The sequence below is a fragment of the Mytilus californianus genome, unplaced genomic scaffold (genome assembly GCF_021869535.1).
Source record: "Mytilus californianus isolate M0D057914Y unplaced genomic scaffold, xbMytCali1.0.p SCAF_3, whole genome shotgun sequence".
NCBI classification, from domain to species: Eukaryota; Metazoa; Mollusca; class Bivalvia; order Mytilida; family Mytilidae; genus Mytilus; species Mytilus californianus.
The window spans coordinates 72314838-72337919 of NW_026262679.1; the positions used below are offsets into that span (position 1 = coordinate 72314838).

At 30.1% G+C, this 23082-nt stretch overlaps 2 long non-coding RNA genes across 23 annotated transcripts in view; both read left to right on the forward strand.

Annotated features, from left to right (window-relative positions):
- LOC127735025 (uncharacterized) overlaps nucleotides 1-23082 on the forward strand; it is a 154939-nt gene that overhangs the window by 91610 nt on the left and 40247 nt on the right. For 19 of the 21 annotated variants that reach the window (XR_007997942.1, XR_007997934.1, XR_007997941.1 and 16 more), the window contains one exon: nucleotides 16789-16856. The exons of the other annotated variants lie outside the window; for them this stretch is intronic. This is a non-coding gene — a long non-coding RNA (uncharacterized LOC127735025). The remainder of the gene's footprint in view (nucleotides 1-16788; nucleotides 16857-23082) is intronic. 21 annotated transcript variants of the gene reach the window in all.
- LOC127735027 (uncharacterized) lies at nucleotides 9524-15434 on the forward strand. 2 transcript variants are annotated; one of them, XR_007997947.1, is made up of 4 exons: nucleotides 9524-9589; nucleotides 13081-13276; nucleotides 14656-14803; nucleotides 15368-15434. It is a non-coding gene; the product is annotated as an uncharacterized LOC127735027 (long non-coding RNA). The 2 variants fall into 2 exon arrangements; XR_007997946.1 differs by lacking the exon at nucleotides 9524-9589 and adding an exon at nucleotides 11187-11252.

Sequence of the window (23082 nt, forward strand, 5' to 3'; positions counted from 1 at the left end):
GAGACCAGAGAGAAGAAGAACGTACAGTCCTAGACATGGAGATGATATAATTGTTGATGCCTAGATGATGATGTAGGTATTTTGTCATTACAATTGTACTTAAACTGTTAATAGTTGTAAGGTAATAAAATCAGTTTTCCCTGGAGAAACAGCTTGAAAATTTATTACAAATTAGTCCAAAATTTCTTTTTCAAATTTATACTCTAATGAAATATATTTTAATAAAGAAAGTATACTTAGTATTCTCGTTTGAATTGTTTTACATTGTCATTTCGGGGCCTTTAATAGCTGACTGTGCAGTATGGGCTTTGCTCATTGTTGAAGGCCGTACGGTGACCTATAGTTGTTAATTTCTGTGTCATTTGGTCTCTTGTGGAGAGTTGTCTCATTGGCAATCATACCACATCTTCTTTTTTATTTGTACTCAAATTTAGGATTTGAATTAAAACATACATCACATTAATTTCTGAATTAATTATAACAGCAAATATTCTCTTAAAGAAAGTATACTTAGTATGCATCACATTAATTTCTGAATTAATTATAACTGCAAATATTCTCTTAAAGAAAGTATACTTAGTATTCTCGTTTGAATTGTTTTACATTGTCATTTCGGGGCCTTTTATAGCTGACTGTGCAGTATGGGCTTTGCTCATTGTTGAAGGCATTACGGTGACCTATAGTTGTTAATTTCTGTGTCATTTGGTCTCTTGTGGAGAGTTGTCTCATTGCCAATCATACCACATCTTCTTTTTTATTTGTACTCCAATTTAGGATTTGAATTAAAACATGCATCACATTAATTTCTGAATTATTTATAACAGCAAATATTCTCTTAACATTGACAATTTGGAAACCCTTTCTCTAATAGTCTCACCTGAACGAAAGTAAAGTTTCCGATTGTCAATTTGGATATCTACATATTTAGTCGATTTTTTTAAAGTAATTTGGAAAATATGACTTGATTTAGATTGTTTGAAATTCAGTTGAATTTTAATCATTTCTGTTCAAAATGTATACATCAGATTGTTTTGGTTAGCCACCAACTTCTGATAATTTGACACGCACATTAATTTCGGAAATAATGATTATTTCATTTAACCGTCTTCATTACTGATTGAAATATAGATTTAAAATGAAAATAAGTTAATGATATATAGTCAAAAAGAGCAATTGAGCAATGATGATGGCTGCTGCCATTAATGCCAGTTTTTCTTTATAGATATTTTGAAAGAAAAATAAAATTAAAGTAGCAAATTTTTTAAGTTTTATATTTGGTAACAATATTTTTGAACTTATTTTGTTTTTGTTTCAGATACCAGCCCCAGGATATTTACGTCAGGACAGGTAACATATGCATCGGAAAGTAAGTATATATTTTTTTTATTTATTAATAGTTGTCTGATAGATATTAAAATAATTTGAATATGTATTACAGATAGACGGGAGACCAGAGAGAAGAAGAACGTACAGTCCTAGACATGGAGATGATATAATTGTTGATGCCTAGATGATGATGTAGGTATTTTGTCATTACAATTGTACTTAAACTGTTAATAGTTGTAAGGTAATAAAATCAGTTTTCCCTGGAGAAACAGCTTGAAAATTTATTACAAATTAGTCCAAAATTTCTTTTTCAAATTTATACTCTAATGAAATATATTTTAATAAGAAAGTATACTTAGTATTCTCGTTTGAATTGTTTTACATTGTCATTTCGGGGCCTTTAATAGCTGACTGTGCAGTATGGGCTTTGCTCATTGTTGAAGGCCGTACGGTGACCTATAGTTGTTAATTTCTGTGTCATTTGGTCTCTTGTGGAGAGTTGTCTCATTGGCAATCATACCACATCGCTTTTTTATTTGTACTCCAATTTAGGATTTGAATTAAAACATGCATCACATTAATTTCTGAATTAATTATAACTGCAAATATTCTCTTAAAGAAAGTATACTTAGTATGCATCACATTAATTTCTGAATTAATTATAACTGCAAATATTCTCTTAAAGAAAGTATACTTAGTATTCTCGTTTGAATTGTTTTACATTGTCATTTCGGGGCCTTTTATAGCTGACTGTGCAGTATGGGCTTTGCTCATTGTTGAAGGCCGTACGGTGACCTATAGTTGTTAATTTCTGTGTCATTTGGTCTCTTGTGGAGAGTTGTCTCATTGCCAATCATACCACATCTTCTTTTTTATTTGTACTCCAATTTAGGATTTGAATTAAAACATGCATCACATTAATTTCTGAATTATTTATAACAGCAAATATTCTCTTAACATTGACAATTTGGAAACCCTTTCTCTAATAGTCTCACCTGAACGAAGGTAAAGTTTCCGATTGTCAATTTGGATATCTACGTATTTAGTCGATTTTTTTAAAGTAATTTGGAAAATAAGACTTGATTTAGATTGTTTGAAATTCAGTTGAATTTTAATCATTTCTGTTCAAAATGTATACATCAGATTGTTTTGGTTAGCCACCAACTTCTGATAATTTGACACGCACATTAATTTCGGAAATAATGATTATTTCATTAAACCGTCTTCATTACTGATTGAAATATAGATTTAAAATGAAAATAAGTTAATGATATATAGTCAAAAAGAGCAATTGAGCAATGATGATGGCTGCTGCCATTAATGCCAGTTTTTCTTTATAGATATTTTGAAAGAAAAATAAAATTAAAGTAGCAAATTTTTTAAGTTTTATATTTGGTAACAATATTTTTGAACTTATTTTGTTTTTGTTTCAGATACCAGCCCCAGGATATTTACGTCAGGACAGGTAACATATGCATCGGAAAGTAAGTATATATTTTTTTTATTTATTAATAGTTGTCTGATAGATATTAAAATAATTTGAATATGTATTACAGATAGACGGGAGACCAGAGAGAAGAAGAACGTACAGTCCTAGACATGGAGATGATATAATTGTTGATGCCTAGATGATGATGTAGGTATTTTGTCATTACAATTGTACTTAAACTGTTAATAGTTGTAAGGTAATAAAATCAGTTTTCCCTGGAGAAACAGCTTGAAAATTTATTACAAATTAGTCCAAAATTTCTTTTTCAAATTTATACTCTAATGAAATATATTTTAATAAGAAAGTATACTTAGTATTCTCGTTTGAATTGTTTTACATTGTCATTTCGGGGCCTTTAATAGCTGACTGTGCAGTATGGGCTTTGCTCATTGTTGAAGGCCGTACGGTGACCTATAGTTGTTAATTTCTGTGTCATTTGGTCTCTTGTGGAGAGTTGTCTCATTGGCAATCATACCACATCTTCTTTTTTATTTGTACTCAAATTTAGGATTTGAATTAAAACATACATCACATTAATTTCTGAATTAATTATAACTGCAAATATTCTCTTAAAGAAAGTATACTTAGTATGCATCACATTAATTTCTGAATTAATTATAACTGCAAATATTCTCTTAAAGAAAGTATACTTAGTATTCTCGTTTGAATTGTTTTACATTGTCATTTTGGAGGCCTTTTATAGCTGACTGTGCAGTATGGGCTTTGCTCATTGTTGAAGGCCGTACGGTGACCTATAGTTGTTAATTTCTGTGTCATTTGGTCTCTTGTGGAGAGTTGTCTCATTGCCAATCATACCACATCTTCTTTTTTATTTGTACTCCAATTTAGGATTTGAATTAAAACATGCATCACATTAATTTCTGAATTAATTATAACAGCAAATATTCTCTTAACATTGACAATTTGGAAACCCTTTCTCTAATAGTCTCACCTGAACGAAAGTAAAGTTTCCGATTGTCAATTTGGATATCTACATATTTAGTCGATTTTTTTAAAGTAATTTGGAAAATATGACTTGATTTAGATTGTTTGAAATTCAGTTGAATTTTAATCATTTCTGTTCAAAATGTATACATCAGATTGTTTTGGTTAGCCACCAACTTCTGATAATTTGACACGCACATTAATTTCGGAAATAATGATTATATCATTAAACCGTCTTCATTACTGATTGAAATATAGATTTAAAATGAAAATAAGTTAATGATATATAGTCAAAAAGTGCAATTGAGCAATGATGATGACTGCTGCCATTTATGCCAGTTTTTCTTTATAGATATTTTGAAAGAAAAAAAAAATTACAGTAGCAAATTTTTTAAGTTTTATATTTGGTAACAATATTTTTGAACTTATTTTGTTTTTGTTTCAGATACCAGCCCCAGGATATTTACGTCAGGACAGGTAACATATGCATCGGAAAGTAAGTATATATTTTTTTTATTTATTAATAGTTGTCTGATAGATATTAAAATAATTTGAATATGTATTACAGATAGACGGGAGACCAGAGAGAAGAAGAACGTACAGTCCTAGACATGGAGATGATATAATTGTTGATGCCTAGATGATGATGTAGGTATTTTGTCATTACAATTGTACTTAAACTGTTAATAGTTGTAAGGTAATAAAATCAGTTTTCCCTGGAGAAACAGCTTGAAAATTTATTACAAATTAGTCCAAAATTTCTTTTTCAAATTTATACTCTAATGAAATATATTTTAATAAGAAAGTATACTTAGTATTCTCGTTTGAATTGTTTTACATTGTCATTTCGGGGCCTTTAATAGCTGACTGTGCAGTATGGGCTTTGCTCATTGTTGAAGGCCGTACGGTGACCTATAGTTGTTAATTTCTGTGTCATTTGGTCTCTTGTGGAGAGTTGTCTCATTGGCAATCATACCACATCTTCTTTTTTATTTGTACTCCAATTTAGGATTTGAATTAAAACATGCATCACATTAATTTCTGAATTAATTATAACTGCAAATATTCTCTTAAAGAAAGTATACTTAGTATGCATCACATTAATTTCTGAATTAATTATAACTGCAAATATTCTCTTAAAGAAAGTATACTTAGTATTCTCGTTTGAATTGTTTTACATTGTCATTTCGGGGCCTTTTATAGCTGACTGTGCAGTATGGGCTTTGCTCATTGTTGAAGGCCGTACGGTGACCTATAGTTGTTAATTTCTGTGTCATTTGGTCTCTTGTGGAGAGTTGTCTCATTGCCAATCATACCACATCTTCTTTTTTATTTGTACTCCAATTTAGGATTTGAATTAAAACATGCATCACATTAATTTCTGAATTATTTATAACAGCAAATATTCTCTTAACATTGACAATTTGGAAACCCTTTCTCTAATAGTCTCACCTGAACGAAAGTAAAGTTTCCGATTGTCAATTTGGATATCTACATATTTAGTCGATTTTTTTAAAGTAATTTGGAAAATAAGACTTGATTTAGATTGTTTGAAATTCAGTTGAATTTTAATCATTTCTGTTCAAAATGTATACATCAGATTGTTTTGGTTAGCCACCAACTTCTGATAATTTGACACGCACATTAATTTCGGAAATAATGATTATTTCATTAAACCGTCTTCATTACTGATTGAAATATAGATTTAAAATGAAAATAAGTTAATGATATATAGTCAAAAAGAGCAATTGAGCAATGATGATGGCTGCTGCCATTAATGCCAGTTTTTCTTTATAGATATTTTGAAAGAAAAATAAAATTAAAGTAGCAAATTTTTTAAGTTTTATATTTGGTAACAATATTTTTGAACTTATTTTGTTTTTGTTTCAGATACCAGCCCCAGGATATTTACGTCAGGACAGGTAACATATGCATCGGAAAGTAAGTATATATTTTTTTTATTTATTAATAGTTGTCTGATAGATATTAAAATAATTTGAATATGTATTACAGATAGACGGGAGACCAGAGAGAAGAAGAACGTACAGTCCTAGACATGGAGATGATATAATTGTTGATGCCTAGATGATGATGTAGGTATTTTGTCATTACAATTGTACTTAAACTGTTAATAGTTGTAAGGTAATAAAATCAGTTTTCCCTGGAGAAACAGCTTGAAAATTTATTACAAATTAGTCCAAAATTTCTTTTTCAAATTTATACTCTAATGAAATATATTTTAATAAGAAAGTATACTTAGTATTCTCGTTTGAATTGTTTTACATTGTCATTTCGGGGCCTTTAATAGCTGACTGTGCAGTATGGGCTTTGCTCATTGTTGAAGGCCGTACGGTGACCTATAGTTGTTAATTTCTGTGTCATTTGGTCTCTTGTGGAGAGTTGTCTCATTGGCAATCATACCACATCTTCTTTTTTATTTGTACTCCAATTTAGGATTTGAATTAAAACATACATCACATTAATTTCTGAATTAATTATAACTGCAAATATTCTCTTAAAGAAAGTATACTTAGTATGCATCACATTAATTTCTGAATTAATTATAACTGCAAATATTCTCTTAAAGAAAGTATACTTAGTATTCTCGTTTGAATTGTTTTACATTGTCATTTCGGGGCCTTTTATAGCTGACTGTGCAGTATGGGCTTTGCTCATTGTTGAAGGCCGTACGGTGACCTATAGTTGTTAATTTCTGTGTCATTTGGTCTCTTGTGGAGAGTTGTCTCATTGGCAATCATACCACATCTTTTTTGTTTGTACTCCAATTTAGGATTTGAATTAAAACATGCATCACATTAATTTCTTAATTAATTATAACTGCAAATATTCTCTTAAAGAAAGTATACTTAGTATGCATCACATTAATTTCTGAATTAATTATAACTGCAAATATTCTCTTAAAGAAAGTATACTTAGTATTCTCGTTTGAATTGTTTTACATTGTCATTTTGGGGCTATTTATAGCTGACTGTGCAGTATGGGCTTTGCTCATTGTTGAAGGCCGTACGATGACCTATAGTTGTTAATTTCTGTGTCATTTGGTCTCTTGTGGAGAGTTGTCTCATTGCCAATCATACCACATCTTCTTTTTTATTTGTACTCCAATTTAGGATTTGAATTAAAACATGCATCACATTAATTTCTGAATTAATTATAACAGCAAATATTCTCTTAACATTGACAATTTGGAAACCCTTTCTCTAATAATCTCACCTGAACGAAAGTAAAGTTTCCGATTGTCAATTTGGATATCTACATATTTAGTCGATTTTTTTAAAGTAATTTGGAAAATATGACTTAATTTAGATTGTTTGAAATTCAATTGAATTTTAATCATTTGTTAGGTCATTAAAATCAGTTTTTCCCTGGAAATTTACATATTCATCTGCATTTTTCTATAAGTAATTGGGAAAATATGACCTGATTTAGATTGTTCGAAATTCAGTTGAATTTTAATCATTTCTGTTCAAGTGTATACATGTATACAGATTGTTTTGAATAGCCACCAATTTGTGATAATTTGACGCACACATTAATTTCGAAAATAATGATTATATCATTAAACCGTCTTCATTACTGATTAAAATAAAGATTTAAAATGAAAATAGTTAATGATATATAGTTAAAAAGAGCAATTGACCAATGATTTTGGCTGCCATTAGTGCCAGTTTTTTCTTTCTAAATATTTTGAAAAAAAATTTATTTTTTAAATAAGCAAACTTTATTAAAAGTTTTATATTTGGTTTGATATTTTTGAACTGTCTTTTTTTTTTTGCTCATTGTTGAATATATGTAAATTTTATTTGAGTTTATCAGCATCTGTCTATAAATAATTTTGTCTTTGTTTCAGATACTATGAAGAAGATGTTTACAGCAAAGACCCCGAAAATGGAGCCATTGACTAAGACCAGGACAAAAAAATTAAAGGAAAGTATATTTAATTTTAGTCTAATTATAATTTTAGTTCTATTACAGTAGCAGGCCTTACCAAGTTCCAGTCAGTCACAGAACATGAAGATTGTTTCATTGAAGATTGGAAATGAGTAGCATGTAAGTATTTGGTTATACAATTGTACTTAAAACTATGTTCATATTTGTTAGGTCATTAAAATCAGTTTTTCCCTGGAAATTTACATATTTATCTGCATTTTTTTACAAGTAATTGGGAAAATATGACCTGATTTAGATTGTTTGAAATTCAGTTGAATTTTAATCATTTCTGTTCAAGTGTATACATCAGATTGTTTTGAATAGCCACCAACTTGTGATCATTTGACACACACATTAATTTCGAAAAATAATGATTATATCATTAAACCGTCTTCATTACTGGTTAAAATAAAGATTTAAAATGAAAATAGTTAATGACATATAGTCAAAAAGAGCAATTGACCAATGATGTTGGCTGCCATTAATGCCAGTTTTTTCTTTCTAAATATTTTGATAAAAGTTTAATTTTTTAAATAAGCAAACTTTATTAAAAGTTTTATATTTGGTTTGATATTTTTGAACTGTCTTTTTTTTTTTGCTCACTGTTGAATATATGTAAATTTTATTTGAGTTTATCAGCATCTGTCTATAAATAATTTTGTCTTTGTTTCAGATACTATTAGAAGATGTTTACAGCAAAGACCCCGAAAAATGGAGCCATTGGCGAAGACCAGGACAAGATGCTTAAAGTAGCAGGCCTTACCAAGTTTCAGTCGCAGAAGATGAAGATTATTTCATTGAAAATTGGAGATAAATAACATGTAAGTATTTGGTTATTACAATTGTACTTTAAACTATGATAATATTTGTTAGGTATTTAAAATCAGTTTTCTCCTGGAAAAACTGCTTGAAATTTCATTAAAAAAATGGTCCAAAATTTCTTTGTCAAATTTATACTCTTATGAAATATATTTTAATAAGAATGTATTGTAATATTAAATATACTTATACCCCAATTTAGGATTTGACATAAAACATTCATCACATTAATTTCTGAAATAATTATTACAACGAATAGTTGCTTAACATTGACAATTTGGATATATACATATTTATCTGCATTTTTTTTTTAAGTAATTGGGAAAAAATGGCTTGATTTAGATTGTTTTCTGTTCAAAATGTACACATCAGATTGTTTTGGTTAACTTAGCCACCATTTTCTGATAATTCGAAGCACACATTAATTTTGGAAATAATTATTATATCATTTAACTGTCTTCTTACTATTTAAAATGAAAATAATGAATGATATATAGTCTAAAAGGGCAACTGACCAATGATGTTCGCTGCCATTAATGCCAGTTTTTTCTTTCTATATTGAAGCTCCAAGGAAGATTAATTATTACATTAATCTTCACCCAAGTCTGAGGCCATGACATGAAAGAAATAACGCAAGTATATTTAAGCCAACCAATTTCTGTACATTATCTAGAAAAATGTGATAAAGTACATAAGGCAACACACATTTTTCTTATTTTGCACATTTACAACACAGAAATAGATAATTTATCAGGTTAACAAATGTTTTCCAGGTACACAAATAAAATTTTATAACGTGAAAAGTAAATCCTGAGATAGAATTTTATCCTTCAAGGGGAGACTAGTACAATAAACAGCAAGAATGTTTCTTTCAGTGGGAGATAACTCACTATTATGCAATTAGAATACAGAATTTAAAAAAAAATTTAGGTTGGCAATTTAACAGATTTGTAAAATATATAATTTGTGTCAATTCTAATTCCTTTTTAGGTTATATTAGTGCCAATGTTTTCATGAATGGGGAGTAAGACTTGGTGGTATAATATTTCTAATATACAAGTAGGTATATAATTCCTCTATTTAAACAAAGGAGGTCTGGTAAGGGTTCGTTTTGGCCTAATAATGAAGTACATCTAATGAAAGATTTTTGACATTTTTTAAACACGCAAGTGTCTACTTCAGTCGATTCAATTAGTGTATGTAAAAGATTTGGACTGATTTGGTCATAAACCGTCTTCATTACTGATTGAAATATAGATTTAAAATGAAAATAAGTTAATGACATATAGTCAAAAAGAGCAATTGACCAATGATGTTGGCTGCCATTAATGCCAGTTTTTTCTTTCTAAATATTTTGATAAAAGTTTAATTTTTTAAATAAGCAAACTTTATTAAAAGTTTTATATTTGGTTTGATATTTTTGAACTGTCTTTTTTTTTTTGCTCACTGTTGAATATATGTAAATTTTATTTGAGTTTATCAGCATCTGTCTATAAATAATTTTGTCTTTGTTTCAGATACTATTAGAAGATGTTTACAGCAAAGACCCCGAAAAATGGAGCCATTGGCGAAGACCAGGACAAGATGCTTAAAGTAGCAGGCCTTACCAAGTTTCAGTCGCAGAAGATGAAGATTATTTCATTGAAAATTGGAGATAAATAACATGTAAGTATTTGGTTATTACAATTGTACTTTAAACTATGATAATATTTGTTAGGTATTTAAAATCAGTTTTCTCCTGGAAAAACTGCTTGAAATTTCATTAAAAAAATGGTCCAAAATTTCTTTGTCAAATTTATACTCTTATGAAATATATTTTAATAAGAATGTATTGTAATATTAAATATACTTATACCCCAATTTAGGATTTGACATAAAACATTCATCACATTAATTTCTGAAATAATTATTACAACGAATAGTTGCTTAACATTGACAATTTGGATATATACATATTTATCTGCATTTTTTTTTTAAGTAATTGGGAAAAAATGGCTTGATTTAGATTGTTTTCTGTTCAAAATGTACACATCAGATTGTTTTGGTTAACTTAGCCACCATTTTCTGATAATTCGAAGCACACATTAATTTTGGAAATAATTATTATATCATTTAACTGTCTTCTTACTATTTAAAATGAAAATAATGAATGATATATAGTCTAAAAGGGCAACTGACCAATGATGTTCGCTGCCATTAATGCCAGTTTTTTCTTTCTATATTGAAGCTCCAAGGAAGATTAATTATTACATTAATCTTCACCCAAGTCTGAGGCCATGACATGAAAGAAATAACGCAAGTATATTTAAGCCAACCAATTTCTGTACATTATCTAGAAAAATGTGATAAAGTACATAAGGCAACACACATTTTTCTTATTTTGCACATTTACAACACAGAAATAGATAATTTATCAGGTTAACAAATGTTTTCCAGGTACACAAATAAAATTTTATAACGTGAAAAGTAAATCCTGAGATAGAATTTTATCCTTCAAGGGGAGACTAGTACAATAAACAGCAAGAATGTTTCTTTCAGTGGGAGATAACTCACTATTATGCAATTAGAATACAGAATTTAAAAAAAAATTTAGGTTGGCAATTTAACAGATTTGTAAAATATATAATTTGTGTCAATTCTAATTCCTTTTTAGGTTATATTAGTGCCAATGTTTTCATGAATGGGGAGTAAGACTTGGTGGTATAATATTTCTAATATACAAGTAGGTATATAATTCCTCTATTTAAACAAAGGAGAAGGTCTGGTAAGGGTTTGTTTTGGCCTAATAATGAAGTACATCTAATGAAAGATTTTTGACATTTTTTAAACACGCAAGTGTCTACTTCAGTCGATTCAATAAGTGTATGTAAAAGATTTGGACTGATTTGGTCATAAAAGACGCTCAAATAGAGGCTTAAATACGAAAAATCTATCAAATAATCCATAAAATGTCACTTTTCAGATGGTTTTTGTCTAAAATGAAAGTGGCCGCATTCGTGTTCAGTCTCAACCTTTATATATGTTATGTATTATCATCAAATACAACATATATTTAAATATTAAGACAGAACACAAATGCGGCCACTTCAATTTTTAACAAAAACCACCGTAAAATTAGCACAAATGCTAAAATTGTGAAGATTTCAGTAGTATTGCATGAATTTCTGATGTTATTACTTGATGCATGTGCATTGTATTGTCAAAATCAGCCCATATTAATGGAAAGATTTTTGACATTTTTTAAACACGCAAGTGTCTACTTCAGTCGATTCAATTAGTGTATGTAAAAGATTTGGACCGATTTGGTCATAAAAGACGCTCAAATAGAGGCTTAAATACGAAAAATCTATCAAATAATCCATAAAATGTCACTTTTCAGATGGTTTTTGTCTAAAATGAAAGTGGCCGCATTCGTGTTCAGTCTCAACCTTTATATATGTTATGTATTATCATCAAATACAACATATATTTAAATATTAAGACAGAACACAAATGCGGCCACTTCAATTTTTAACAAAAACCACCGTAAAATTAGCACAAATGCTAAAATTGTGAAGATTTCAGTAGTATTGCATGAATTTCTGATGTTATTACTTGATGCATGTGCATTGTATTGTCAAAATCAGCCCATATTAATGGAACAGAAGTATTCTTCTTTGCAATAAATAGCTAAAAGTTTACATTTAAACAAATTTGTAAAAATGCTATATTTTGGGGCCAAAAAGGGGTCTTACCAGGCCTACTCCTTTTATTTTTATAAAATAAGTTTAAAGGAAATAAAATGTGCTCAAGGCTTAAAGTTGTAAGAGGTAAATATGTTGTTTTTTTCTTGACTAAATGTTCTAAAGATTTGAATTGGTTACAATGGATGTCATTGTAAAGACTTAATTTTTGTATGCAGACTTTGGCAAAACCACGAAATGAAGTACCCACAAAAATACAATTGTTCCTTAATATAAAATAAATTGGTGCCCAAGAAAATAAAGAAATCCACAATAATATGCAAGCAATATAATTGTACTTAAAACTATGTTCATATTTGTTAGGTCATTAAAATCAGTTTTTCCCTGGAAATTTACATATTCATCTGCATTTTTCTATAAGTAATTGGGGAAAATATGACCTGATTTAGATTGTTTGAAATTCAGTTGAATTTTAATCATTTCTGTTCAAGTGTATACATCAGATTGTTTTGAATAGCCACCAACTTGTGATAATTTGACGCACACATTAATTTCGAAAATAATGATTATATCATTCAACGGTCTTCATTACTGATTAAAATAAAGATTTAAAATGAAAATAGTTAATGATATATAGTCAAAAAGAGCAATTGACCAATGATGTTGGCTGCCATTAATGCCAGTTTTTTCTTTCTAAATATTTTGAAAAAAGTTTTATTTTTTAAATAAGCAAACTTTATTAAAAGTTTTATATTTGGTTTGATATTTTTGAACTGTCTTTTTTTTTTTTTGCTCACTGTTGAATATATGTAAATTTTATTTGAGTTTATCAGCATCTGTCTATAAATAATTTTGTTTTTGTTTCAGATACTATGAAGAAGATGTTTACAGCAAAGACCCCGAAAATGGAGCCATTGACGAAGACCAGGAGATGAAAATTAAAGGGAAGTATATTTTATTTTAATCTTATAAATATGATCTAATTATAATGTTAGTTTTTATTACAGTAGCAGGCCTTACCAAGTTTCAGTCAAAGAACATGAAGATTAGAGATGAGTAGCATGTAAGTATTTGGTTATTATTATTGTACTTAACAAATCTTTACATAGCTTTTTTAGGTAATTAAAATCAGTTTTTCCCTAGGGAAACCGCTGGAAATTTAATTACAAAATGGTCCAAAATTTCTTTTTTCAAATAAGTAATTTGGAAACAATGGCTTGATTTAGATTGTTTGAAGATTCAGTTGAATTTTGATAATTTCTGCTCAAAATTATACATCAGATTGTTTTGGTTAGCAGGGATGATTCTGCTGTATAGTTCAGGGCTGCTTAGGGGCCTAAAATTGTCTGGCGGAGCCCAAAAAAATTTATTAGAACACAAATTCCCAATTCAGGAAAAAAAAATTTACGTCACTGATTTAGGCAACTATAATTTTTCACAGTTTGTTGTCAAAGCGTTTAAAAATCCGGATAAGAATGCTGTCAACGATCTCATTTTATTAACAATTATTCAATCATGGTAACTTGTGGTTTATTATTTTTTTTCTCAATATCTTTGGTCTCATAAAAGTAGACCTCTCAGATACAATTGACGAAAATGCTATGGGAGTAATTGATCTCGTAAAACCAGATCACCCAGCAGATCATATAAATGATGCTTTTTGTCAGGATGGGCCTCGTAAAAGCAGACCTCTGCAGAGAGCAAATTTTTATTTTTTATATAACATTGATGAATTTAAAGGGCACTGATCTCGTAAATGCAGATCGCCCAGCAAGTCAGGTTATATAATATGTCGGAAACTTGTTTTATGAAAAATCATATTTTATATCTTGTCTGGCTCTATTTCCTCAAGGCAAAAGTCTGACCGTTAAACTTTTAACTGCAGTGTACAGGTAAAACGAAATACATTTTCTGTTTTTCCAGGCAAAAAATGTTATTTCTTCAAAGATTTTATGCATAAAAAAAATCCCCATTGGGATGAAAATTCCCAATTTGATGGTTAATGGACCCATTTGAAAAACACCTGAAATCATCCCTGGTTAGCCACCAACTTCTGATAATTTAACAATGAACTACTACCACTCAAGATCTAATTATAATTTTAGTTTTTATTACAGTAGCAGGCCTTACCAAGTTTCAGTCACAGAACATGAAGATTGTTTCATTGAAGCTTTAAATAATAAAGATTTAAAATGAAAATAGTTAATGATATATAGCCAAAAAGAGCAATTGACCAATGGTGTTGGCTGCCATAAATGCCAGTTTTTTCTTTCTAAATATTTTGAAAAAAGTTTTATTTTTTAAATAAGCAAACTTTATTAAAAGTTTTATATTTGGTTTGATATTTTTGAACTGTCTTTTTTTTGCTCACTGTTGAATATATGTAAAATTTTATTTGAGTTTATCAGCATCTGTCTACAAATAATTTTGTTTTTGTTTCAGATACTATGAAGAAGATGTTTACAGCATAGACCCTGAAAATAGAGCCATTGGTGAAGACCAGGACAAGATGCTTAAAGTAGCAGGCCTTACCAAGTTTCAGTCGCAGAAGATGAAGATTATTTCATTGAAAATTGGAGATAAATAACATGTAAGTATTTGGTTATTACAATTGTACTTTAAACTATTATAATATTTGTTAGGTATTTAAAATCAGTTTTCTCCTGGAAAAACTGCTTGAAATTTCATTACAAAATGGTCCAAAATTTCTTTGTCAAATTTATATTCTTATGAAATATATTTTAATAAGAATGTATTGTAATATTAAATATACTTATACCCCAATTTAGGATTTGACATAAAACATGCATCACATTAATTTCTGAAATAATTATTACAACAAATAGTCGCTTAACATTGACAATTTGGAGATATACATATTTATCTGCATTTTTTTTTTTTAAGAAATTGGGAAAATATGGCTTGATTTAGATTGTTTTCTGTTCAAAATGTACACATCAGATTGTTTTGGTTAACTTAGCCACCGTTTTCTGATAATTCGAAGCACACATTAATTTTGGAAATAATAATTATATCATTTTACTGTCTTCATTACTATTTAAAATGAAAATAATGAATGATATATAGTCTAAAAGGGCAACTGACCAATGATGTTCGCTGCCATTAATGCCAGTTTTTTCTTTCTATATTGAAGCTCCAAGGAAGATTAATTATTACATTAATCTTCACCCAAGTCTGAGGCCATGACATGAAAGAAATAACGCAAGTATATTTAAGCCAACCAATTTCTGTACATTATCTAGAAAAATGTGATAAAGTACATAAGGCAACACACATTTTTCTTATTTTGCACATTTACAACACAGAAATAGATAATTTATCAGTTTGACAAATGTTTTCCAGGTACACAAATAAAATTTTATAACGTGAAAAGTAAATCCCGAGATAGAATTTTATCCTTCAAGGGGAGACTAGTACAATAAACAGCAAGCATGTTTCTTTCAGTGGGAGATAACTCACTATTATGCAATCAGAATACAGAATTTAAAAAAAAATTTAGGTTGGAAATTTAACAGATTTGTAAAATATATAATTTGTGTCAATTCTAATTCCTTTTTAGGTTATTTTAGTGCCAAAGTTTTCATGAATGGGGAGTAAGACTTGGTGGTATAATATTTCTAATATACAAGTAGGTATATAATTCGTCTATTTAAACAAAGGAGAAGGTCTGGTAAGGGCTCGTTTTGGCCTAATATTCGAAGTACATCTAATGAAAGATTTTTGACATTCACGCAAGTGTCTACTTCAGTCGATTCAATTAGTGTATGTAAAAGATTTGGACTGATTTGGTCATAAAAGACCCTCAAATAGAGGCTTAAATACGAAAAATCTATCAAATAATCCATAAAATGTCACTTTTCAGATGGTTTTTGTCTAAAATGAAAGTGGCTGCATTTGTGTTCAGTCTCGACCTTTATATTTGTTATGTATTATCATCAAATACAACATATATTTAAATATTAAGATGGAACACAAATGCGGCCACTTTCATTTTAGACAAAAACCACCGTAAAATTAGCACAAATGCTAAAATTGTGAAGATTTCAGTAATATTGCATGAATTTCTGATGTTATTACCCGATGCATGTGCATTGTATTGTCAAAATCAGCCCATATTAATGGAACAGAAGTATTCTTCTTTGCAATAAATAGCTAAAAGTTTACATTTAAACAAATTTGTAAAAATGCTATATTTTGGGGCCAAAAAGGGGTCTTACCAGGCCTACTCCTTTTATTATTATAAAATAAGTTTAAAGGAAATAAAATGTGCTCAAGGCTTAAAGTTGTAAGAGGTAAAATGTTGTTTTTTTCTTGACTAAATGTTCTAAAGATTTGAATTGGTTACATGGATGTCATTGTAAAGACTATTTTTGTTTGCAGACTTTGGCAAAACCACGAAATAAAGTACCCACAAAAATACAATTGTTCCTTAATATAAAATAAATTGGTGCCCAAGAAAATAAAGAAATCCACAATAATATGCAAGCAATATTCCAACACTGATTCTATTTATTTTTTAAGAATTTTTATTGACTAAGCATTTTACTTTTTCAGGCTAGCAATAATTACTGCTTTTCAGTACGGGTTGAGGTTTAGAATGATCATTGGAGCTGACTTTTAAGGTAAGAAAGAACCATTGCATAGATTTATGAACTTGTTGATTACAGATTATGTAAATGCCCTTGAATTTTGTTATGCCTGTGAGTTTTTATGACAGAAGCCTGGCATGTGGTCTCCTGGGGGTCCAAGTGTGAAGTGGGATTGGCCGATTTTTTATAACCTTGACATGGGAAAGGGAAAGTATTGTGCAGGAAACAGTTTGGGAGGAGACATGAAATTACAAGGGTTATTATTACAATGATAAGCGGGATATGGGATTAGACGGAAAGCCTTCATACTTGGTCAAATTGTTTTCCATCATGTGTAGTTGACCATAATATACCACTATTTTGATTCGACTATTATTAAAGAAGTGATGGGATGTTGATTGCAATTTTAAGTATTATGACCATAAAACACCTTCTGAACACCACAACTCTTGAGACTCTTACAGAAAGCTCCCATACGTAATGGGATTGTTTCCCCGTCATGTATAGTTATAAAAATATGGAGATGTGGTATGATTGCCAATGAGACAACTGTCCACCAAAGTTCAAATGAAGTGGATGAAAGCAATTATAGGCAACGGTACGGCTTTCAACAATAAGAAAAATCCCATACCGTATGGTCGCCTAAAAAAGGCCATATACCATTATTTAGACCTGGCCATTTCTATAGGGACTTCGACTATTTATTTTGAGTATTGTAACAGTGTCACCTTATGAATGCAACTCCTAAGACCATTTGACAGAAAGCTCGCAAACTTGATAGGATTGTTTGCCATTGTGAGTTGTTTACAAGAAGAGAAAAGATTTCTGCACAAATGCGGGAAACTGAAAAAGTTAATTATTTTGATTACATTTGTATATTTATTTTTATATTTATTTTTTGTTTTATTGATTTTCCCACTGTTATTGGGGACAAAGTCCTCATATAAATGTTTAAAAGATTTGAATTGATTACATAGAAGTCATATTTGTTTGTGTTGTTGGGTTTCGTCACATTGATGTGTTCTCTGCATCGTCTTTTACCTTGATATGTTATATATCACCTATTTCTATATAATGAACATAAGTATAGCAACAAAGATTCTTTTCTAACTATTTTGAATGACTAAGCATTATATATTTCAGGTTAGCATTACAGCTTGTCCTTACAGATTGATGTTGGAAATGGCCATTGGAGTTGAATTTTAAAGGTAAGAAAGAACTATTATATAGATTTATAAACTTTTTTATTTAAGATCTTGTAAATTCCCATGGTTTTTATAATCTTATTACAATTTAATGTTTTCTGGAAGGACATGTCAAGTTTAAGGAAGGGAAAAATGATTATTTTGGAAAGTTTCTCTCCTTTAATTGTAATTCCCAGTTTGCTATTTGTTGCCTATTTCAGTTTCTTAAAATATGACAGAAAATTGAAAAGTGTCTATTTCTTTTTCAGATAACTATTACTGTGGCTGAAGGAAATAATTGTTTGATTAATTCTCCGTATCCTTCAGAGTTGTTGCAAAGGTTATTAACATGTATACAGCTTGGCACTCTACACAAGGCATTGGATTTAACGTCTCCATTCTGACCGGACATGGCTGCGAATTCATACAGAGTCAAATGCACGTTTAATGTCTACAAAACATGCATATAATTGTTGGGATTTATTTCTTATGTATTTTTGTATAAGAGTTTTTATTACAAACGTATGATCAGATGTACTACATCCTCTGTTAAATCCAATTTGCTCTTTACAAATGAGTTTTTTCTTCTCAAAAAAAGGCTGTCAGTCTATTTTATTTAATATTCTGTTAAAAAGTTGACCAATAGTGTCACTTATTGTTATACCTCTATAGTTTGAAGGATCATATATTGACCCCTTTGTATGTATAGTTGAAATATTCTCTTTGACCATATTTTAGATAGATTCCTGCGGAAAAAAATCTATTAAAAGCTTTTAAAAATAGTGGGTTAAAAATTGATTGGCAGTACTTAATTATTTCATTTAGTATCATATTTAATCCACAGGATTTGCCATTCTTTAAAGATTTAATAGCTTTTAGTAGTTCAGACTCTGTAATCTTGAAAGTCTTAATTCATTAAAAATATTAGTTTTTTCTAAATTATTAAGCTCCTGTAGAATTGATTCATTTTCAGCAATTGTATTTTTATTTAGGGATTTAAAATGAAACTCCCAATCTTCCAAACTGATATTTGTTTCCTTTTTATCATTGTTATCTCCTTTTAATTTTTCAACTAATTTCCAATAGGCTTTAGGATTTTCATTTTTAAGATTATCTAGCTTATTAAAGAAATAACTCTTTAACTTACATTTATCTTTTCTCGTTTTTCTGTAATGTTTTAGGCATTTAAAATATGACCCTCTAATGTATTGGTCATTGCTATACTTTTGCAATCGATTGCATTTATGATCTAGTTCTTGTTTTATTTTCTTAAGACTGTAATCATACCATAACTTTTGCTTTCTGTTATTAACTTTCTTTTAATATTTTTTCATAGTTTTCTTCTTTTTTAAGGCTAAGTCGCCTGCAGTTATAATGATTTTATTTAGGTTATCTATCATATATTTTTATGCTTATGAGTTATATTCATGTATGTTGTTTTTAATAATAAAAAATTCCTAAGGCATATAAGTATAACAGGAATTGATTGTCTTCTTGCACACATGTAATACATGTAGGCGTAGGAATTTTAGCACCAAAAATTAGGTTGTAAAGTGAACTGAAATTTGTAAGTATTTTGTGAACATTGTATTTTTTTAAGGATCTTTAAGAGAACAAAGATTTGCATAATTTTGTATTTTTTAAATTAATTTTCATGTAGGTGGAATGGCTATACAAACGTAATCGTATTTCGACTTTTGTACCAAATTTTTTATAGCCGTAGTCCTAATGACAAGATTTCTTTTTTACTTACATATATTCAAACAAAATTATGTTTTCTTTTACTCATTTCCCGGAGTGAGGTCCTACACTTAGAGTTTCGCTGGCATTGACAAAAGGACACAGGTTTCCTAAAATGGGTTTTTCCTGGTTGGCCACGGAACATTGAAATGTAGTTATTCAGTTTTTCAAATGCAAAAGGTTGACATGAGATTATTTTTCTAGTATAAGTTATTGAATTCATATTGTATAATGTATAGTGTGTAATTTGTCTTATTAAATCGGCAGCTCACAATATGCAGTACTCGAGCTAGTCAAAAAACATAAGTTTGTGTTGTGTATTTCTTTAAGTAGTTAGGTTAAATGTATTTAGTGGAAAGAATCCTATGAATTCAAGATGTCTGGGTTATTGGCAGTATGAATATATAAAAAAAAAATCTGGTGTGATTACCAATTAGACAACACTCCACAAGAGACCAAATGACATAGAAATTAACAACTATAGGTCACTGTACGGCCTTTAACAATGAGCAAAACCCATACCGCATAGTCAGCTATAAAATCCCCCGAAATGACAATTGTAAAACAATTCAAACATTTGTTTTGTTGAGCCTATTTATTTGAGGGAAAGAAGTTATGATACTATATATAGTATATAATCAGCTATAGTTAGATGAGGAGATAAGGCGTCTGCGCAATGCTAGGAGGTGTTGTCAGTGTTGTCGTAGAAGTATAAACTGAAAAGTACAGGTTCCAGACCCAGTCGGGGAGGATGTAAAGAATCAGATCTACTCTAACATTGTTAGGTTGATTTTCTAGGCACTTTATATATATATACATGTATATATATATTAAAATATATCAAGGCAATGTCATGGACCATAAAATGCAGGAAAAGTTTGATTTTGATGGTTTTGACATTTACATTGAACAAGAAATGCCATATTTACCGCTAAAATCTGGGTTTCCATGACAATACTGCTTTACCAAATCTGTTGAAATGAACACAGGTCTAGTTTGCTTTTAATATGGTTTTGACATTTACCATTCAAGAGAAATGTGCCCCAAGATACCTTAAAAATTTGGTTTTCTGTTACTGACTATACTGCTGGAGAACAAAAACTTGAAAAAAAAACAATGTCATAGACCATGAAGTGCAGGTCAAGTTAGATTTTGATGTTTTTCACATTTCCCATTCAATAGTAATGCCCTAAGATTACCTTAAAAAATGGTATTTCTTTAATTTCTGGATAATTTGACCAAATTGATGCTTTGAAATTGTACACAATATCATGGATCATCAAATACAGTTCAAGGTTCATTTTGATGGTTTTCTGCAAGCAGCTAGGTGTATCTGATCACTAGATATCTTAGATCTAGTTTGCCAAATCTGGATGGCAAATGCAGGTCACAGGAAAGAGGTTTCTGAAGGGTGTTTCACAGGATTTTATTTCAATCACTTGGTTAGGTTAAGTGTATGACTATTTTATTTCAGATCCAGGATATAAATAGGATCAGACAAGTTTTACAAACTTGTGAACCATTGTACAATTTTTCAAAGCACACAATGAGTACATTTGGTTTAAAATAATTTTTTTAACTCCTTTTTGGTCTGTTAATGTTCCTTCATGCTACACTGTGCTCTGTACACAAATGAGATTTTTTGCTGTGTTTTTAGTGGTCAGTTTGTATAATTATGTGGTTTCACATGTGCTAATTTGGAGGTATAGATTGTGTAGTGCATTTTCTGTTGAAAATTAGCTTTTATTGTCACGTGGCTACCCTTGTTGTAAACTTTTCAAAAATATCTCTGGTGAAACTACTATAAGGCCAGAATTTTTATGTTTTTTTTAATCAGGCCAAAATACTACAAATTTCACATAGAAATAGTTAGGATATAACTATTAATACAAAATAACTTCTTTTTGGCACATCACATTAAAAAAGAAAGGAATGACCCCTCAAATATGCATTATTTGTGTTGTAATGTCAGTCTTGGTCAAATTTTCAATAATTCTTAAAAGCTTTTTTCTCACCTTGACAAAGTATAAAAAAAACAGATTTGGTGTACTGTTCCGGACTGTGGTATAAGTTGCGGTGTCAGTTGCAGTGTCAACAATACACTAGTTTGTTTTTTTCTACATTGATCTACATTGGCTAGAGGTATAGGGGGAGGGTTGAGATCTCAAAAAACATGTTTAACCCCGCCGCATTTTTGCGCCTGTCCCAAGTCAGGAGCCTCTGGCCTTTGTTAGTCTTGTATCATTTTTGTCGAGCTATCGACTTTTGTCGAAAAAGCGAGACATAGCGATCCTACATTCCGCCAGCGTCGGCGGCGTCCACAAATATTCACTCTCTGGTTAAAGTTTTTGAAATTTTAATAACTTTCTTAAACTATCCTTGATTTCTACCAAAACTAGGACAGAAGCTTGTTTATGATCATAAGATAGTATCCAGAAGTAAATTTTGTAAAAAAAAAATCCATTTTTTCCGTATTTTACTTATAAATGGACTTAGTTTTTCTGCCAGGAAACATTACATTCACTCTGTGGTTAAAGTTTTTAAAATTTTAATTACTTTCTTAAACTATCCTGGATTTGTACCAAACTTGGACAGAAGCTTGTTAATGATCAAAAGCTAGTATCTAGAAGGAAATTTTGTTCCTGTTTTTCCGTATTTTACTTATAAATGGACTTAAGTTTTTCTTCCAGTTAGCATTACATACAGTCTGCAGTTAAAGTTTTTAAAACATTTATTAGATTCATAAACTATCCTGGATTTTTACTAAACTTGGACAGAAGCTTCTTACAATCAAAAGATAGTATCGAGAGGAATATTTTTATTTTTTTCCCTCATTTTTGTTGAGCCTGCGATTAACAGCAAAAATAGGCGAGACACTGGGTTCCGCGAAACCCTTACGAATTTTTTATTTTAGTTTCTTGTGTATAATTTGGAGTTTAGTATGACGTCCATTATCACTGAACTAGTATACATATTTGTTTAGGGGCCAGCTGAAGGACGCCTCCGGGTGAGGGGGTTTCTCGCTGCATTGAAGACTCATTGGTGGCCTTCGGCTGTTGTCTGCTCTATGGTCGGGTTGTTGTCTCTTTGACACATTCCCCATTTCCATTCTAAATTTTATGATCAGCCCAGTGGCGGATCCAGAACTTTTCATAAAGGGGGGGGGGGGGGGCGCTGTCTGACCTAAGGGGGGCCCGCTCCAGTCATGCTTCAGTGATTCCCTATATAAGCAACCAAATTTTTTCCACAAAAAGGAGGGGGCCCCAGTGCCCCCCCCCCCTAGATCCGCCTATGCAGCTGGTCAGATTTATCTCTATGTAATTTTCAGAAAAATT